This window comes from Benincasa hispida, chromosome 6, assembly GCF_027475165.1.
Source record: "Benincasa hispida cultivar pf3 chromosome 6, pf3_genome.v1.1, whole genome shotgun sequence".
Taxonomy (NCBI): domain Eukaryota; kingdom Viridiplantae; phylum Streptophyta; class Magnoliopsida; order Cucurbitales; family Cucurbitaceae; genus Benincasa; species Benincasa hispida.
The window spans coordinates 17,410,034-17,415,294 of NC_143483.1; the positions used below are offsets into that span (position 1 = coordinate 17,410,034).

Here is a 5,261-nt window from a genome sequence, read left to right on the forward strand (position 1 = left end):
TAATAATATTTTAATTCATTCCTATAATTAAAAACTAAATCTCAACAAAATCTCTCTAGGGTAAGCTATATTTGTAAATGCCAACCAAGAGTGCAGTCAACAACATATACATCTTTGAATTCTTCATCAAACTTTCTTTCCTATTGATGATTTAGTTGCAAGAGTATTTGAGTGTGTGTATTAATTTAGAAATAAATTTAAATTGTATCAATTTTAACCCTCTAATAAACCTACTTTGTAACAATTTCTTTCAATGTTTTACGTCTTTGTTAAGTGTAAAAGTTGAATTCTTAGTCAAATTTTAAAAACATAACAAAAGTAAGTTTGACTAATGCATATATTAATTATGTAATAAATTTGCCACAACTCATAAATTTAAAATAAATAAATAATCTCTAATATTGTTTTTCTCTAAAATTTTATCTTTTATAATTCATTTATAGGTAAAAATTTATTAGAAGGTTAAAATTGTAACACTATAATAATGATTTATAAAAATAGCATAGGACTATCTAATATTCTAGAAGGAAAAGAAAGATGAAAAGAATATTGCTGCAAAATTTCCAATTGGCAATTTGGCACAAAAGAAGATGGCGATGTAGGATAAATAATATAAGTCATATTAAATGTAATCAAATTAATATTATTCTTACAACAACACCCGATCTTAGCTCAGTTGGTAGAGCGGAGGACTGTAGTATGTTCAGGGATCCTTAGGTCGCTGGTTCGAATCCGGCAGCTCGGATTTTTAATTTTTCTTTACGTTTGTCACAATTTAATTTTTAGGTTTAATTTCTTTTTTCTTTACATTTGTCGCACTTAATTTTTAGGTTTAAATACATTTATCATATTTAGGTTCTCTTTGGTAACCTTTTTTTTTTTTTTTTTTTTTTTTTTTTTTTTTAAATTTAAGCATATTTCCTCTCCATTTTCTATCATGATTTGCATCTTTTTTTAGTAAAGTTGTTGAGTTTTTAGCCAAATTCCAAAAATAAAAAGAAATTTTGAAAAGCTATTTTTTAAGGTTTTCAAAAGTTTGCTCGGTTTTTAAGCTATTAGTTAAAAGTAAATAACAAAGGAAGGAATTTAGATGTGAAAGTAATGTTTATAGGCTTAATTTTCAAAAAAAAAAAATAATAATAAAAAACCAAATTGTTACCCAACAAGGACTTAATTTTTAGGTTTAAATACTATATTAGTTCATTTATTTTGAAAATATTAATTTTCATAATTTTAACTTTGTTTTATTTTGTTCACTAAATTTTAAAATGTGACTATTTTGGTCTCTTAATGTAAATGAATTAATCAAGATTTTCATTTTGAAAATATATACCAAAATGGACTAAAGTCAAAAGTACGTGGACCAAATACAAATAGTATTTAAACATTATTATTCCTATTATTATTATTGTTGTTGTTGTTGTTATTATTACTATTACTACTAGTACTATTATTATTACTACACATGCACATGATATCAAAGATAAATTTGTAATTTAAGAAAGAGAAGACCTATAAAACAAAAAAAAAGGGCTTTGATGCCTAAGTTAGTAAGAAAATTAAAGAAAGGAGAAGAAGTCAAAAGTTTAACTTATCTCATATGAAGTCATAATGGTCTATTTATAGGAGGATTTGATCTAGGGTTTACTTTAATCCTACTGAGATTTAGATATGAGATTTAACCTTTTTAGGATTAAGATATGCGTTTTTTTTAATCCCAAACAAATTAGGTCAAATCTTATCTTATCTAATTTTATCTTAATTTTGATTTTACTTTAATTTGGTTTTAAGCTTTAACTATCTGATCCAAATTTACACAACAAAACTAATTCATGAAACTTTAATTATGAATTGATTGGACTATAATTAACTGTTGTCCCAGATAACTATGATCTTCTCGTTTGCAATCACAAATTACTCAGAATTAACGGTCAAGTACAATTCAAGATTCAGGGGATACTGTATGCTGAGGCTTCAAAACTCTTCTGTCGTTTACCTGATGGTGGCTCAATCGTGTAGAAGAAGCTCCAAGAAGTAGACGATAGTTCAATTATGTAAATGATAGAATGAAGCACTAAACGATCATATAGATGACAGCTGAAGAGCTAGATGATTGGATGTGAAGCTAAACGATCGTGTACACGGTGCGATAGGAACTACACGATCGTGTAAACAATACTTAAGTAAATGCTAGACGGTCGTAGAGTAAGAAAGAAAGAACACAAGTGTTTAAGTGGTTCGGCCGAAGGCTTACATCCATTGTGCAAATCAGGAGGGTCTCTTTTATTATTTCTTCTTCAAAGTTATTATAGAATGAATGCCTTGCTCTCTCTCGTTTTCTTACATTTTTCTCACATTCGTTTTTCTTTATATACACAGACGCTCATCATCAACGATGAAGCTCTGGTGGTTACAATAACATAACAGAAAGAAGTCAACAACGTTTCAACTGCCTGCAATCTTGTTTCTTTATCTTCGATTCTTTTTGTAACAATCTCCACCTTTGTAAGCATCCAGAGTACCTTTCCCTCTTTGCTTGTTGAGTTTACTTGAGCTAACCTTTTTCAGGTATATTGATCCCAAGGAGGTCTAAGCATCGACCAAGCTTGCTTAATGGAACTATTTGGTTAGCATATCAGCTGCATTGTCTGAAATATGAATCTTTACCACCTCAACTTCCTATTTCTCAATCTCCTGTCTAATAAAATGATATTTGATGTCAATATGCTTGGTTCTGCTATGAAACTGTTGGTTTTTAGATAAAGATTGTGCTCTGGATGCCACAATATATTCTGACCTTTGTTTGTTTAATATGGAAATTGTTTAGTAAACCCTTCAGCCACAAACATTCTTTTACAACCTCAGACTATGCTATAAACTTAGCCTATATTGTGGAAAGAGCCACAACAGGCTGCAAACTATTGGGGTTGATGCTCTAAATCTCGTAGGATCCTGTATTTTATAAATACCTGTATGAACAAACACTTGTGATGTAATAATATGAGATATTTTCTTCACTATTGTCTATGAAATATGAGATATTTTAGTTGAATTTACCACAAACCAATAAACTAAGATCCTTGGTTGTCGTCGTAACTTAAGCATGTATGTGGAGACATACAAGTGGATCATGCCTTAAGTGATAACCTAAATGGTCTGTAGTATATGGATAAAGGAGGGAAACCTTATCCTGGTGACACTACAGATACGACCCGCTTTGTAGATGTTACAAATATTATAGAGTGCTACAGATGGTCTAATCCTAATCATTCATGTGGAAACATGTGAGCGGGGGTGTCCTATACAAAGGAGTTTGTATAAGACCGGACCACGAAATGTTTAGTCTCGTTATATAACATCGTTCATGATAGGGACTTTCATTTCACTAGGATGACCATAGGTAACATGACCTTAATCCTGAGTGAGTTAGGAACTCCTACTTATAAGGGCAGTCCTTTGATTTGCATGGGTGCGAGTGGCCAGATTGTTAACTCAAATCTACCACTTTGGGGATTCATCTGATTGAGGAGCTGGGAACTCAGCTAGACAAGATGGAATTTATTCCTTCCTCGAAGTAAGGGTAAATAGATAGATTGCTCTCTTAAGGGCTGATTCTAGGGCTTGAACGATATGACGCCACACACCTTCTAATGGCCAAAGAGGTGTCCACTCATAGTAGAACTATGACGTATTGTTCATTAGAGGAATCAGTGGTACTTGAGAAGTTAGATGTAACTACAAGGACAAAACGATAAATTGGCTCAGCTGTACTTACGAGCAATCTGTGAAGGATTATTGTACTGTTGATTGGTTATATTCGATGGACACAGAAATATATCTGTAGTGAGAAGAGTAGAGCTGTCGCTCTTTAGTGGAGTGCCCAAAAATTAACGGATGGTGGATCTCATGATTAAAGAGTTTTGTCAGCTATTCACATACCGTTGGAGCTTCAAGCTACAGGTCCATAAGGTCCCTTTGGTAGCTCAATGGATTCAAGTTGAGAATTAGTTTTTGGGTTAGTTTGAAGTGTTCAAATTGATAAGAGGGTGTTTGATTATATATGATATAATTAAACTGGTTCAATTATATGTGATATAATTGATATGATGTATGAGATACAATAATTGGAGGATTTTGATATAAATATGATTTATTTTGAATAAAGAAAAAAGGAACTATGGTTTAAATATTACATATGATGTGATATTGAAGCTATAGATTATAAATATGATATGATAAGTTAGTTATTATATTTATTTATAATTAAAACAATTATATGATAATTGTAGGTAGTTTTCTCCTTTATTCGTGCATGATGTGGGAAGTTATTTTCAGTTTTCATAACTGAACGATAAAATGAAAAATGTTTTCATTTTGTGAAGAATCACTTCATTTAGTAAATTACCTATCGTTTTGCTTCAAACGAGAGACTACACGATAGCCCTCAACGAGATACTAAACGACAATGAGATTTCTAAAACGATCGTATGATAGTGAGATTTCTAAACGATCATGTAAACGACTGCGAGAGATTTCTAAACGATCGTGTAGAGCGAGATTTACTAAACGATCGTGTAAACGATCAAATGAGGTTTACTAAGGACCGTGCAAACGATTAGTGAGAGTATAAGCGATCGTGTAGACGATTCTCATGAGAATGAGATTTACTAAACGATCAAGCACATAAAGTCTATGCGATAGACGGTTTCTTCTCCCACTTGCTTGATCCTATAGTTCGATCGTTGCCTTCCTCCATCCCTCTACCAAATTTACAACAGAGCCTACACCTCCTAAATTCTCACTCCAAGAATATCAAGGTTGCTAACTGATGGTGTCGAAGGGGTTGCTTGTTCGTGGAAAAGATTGTTCGTGACTACTAGACGATTGGCTAGGCGATCTAAACTAGAGGTTATTGTCCAAGTCTTCACAGGAGCGAGAGATCTATAGAATAAGAGGTCTTAAAAGATATGTCTCTCGTTCCTTTTGTATTTAACTTTGAAAACATGCTGTAATTTGTTCTAAGATGCATAACTAGTTTGTATGTTTGTGAATGCCTTTAATTCTGTCACAATGGGCATGAAAAGATCTTGCTTCCGCTTATAGGTTCTTTTGGATAAGAGTTCCTTCACAAACTAGCCTTTCAGCTTATCAAATTTTTTCCCCATAGGAAAACATAGCCTGATAGAGAGCACCTTCTGTCCAAATTCCTTGCATAATCTGCATTAACATAGTCATACATTTCATCATTGGAAGGCTCATTC

General features: G+C 32.2%; 1 non-coding gene across 1 annotated transcript; it reads left to right on the plus strand.

The window, feature by feature from the left end:
• Window positions 1-661: 661 nt before the first annotated feature.
• Window positions 662-745, plus strand: TRNAY-GUA (transfer RNA tyrosine (anticodon GUA)). Its single transcript is given in 2 exon segments — window positions 662-698; window positions 710-745. It is a non-coding gene; the product is annotated as a tRNA-Tyr (tRNA).
• Window positions 746-5,261: the final 4,516 nt, after the last annotated feature.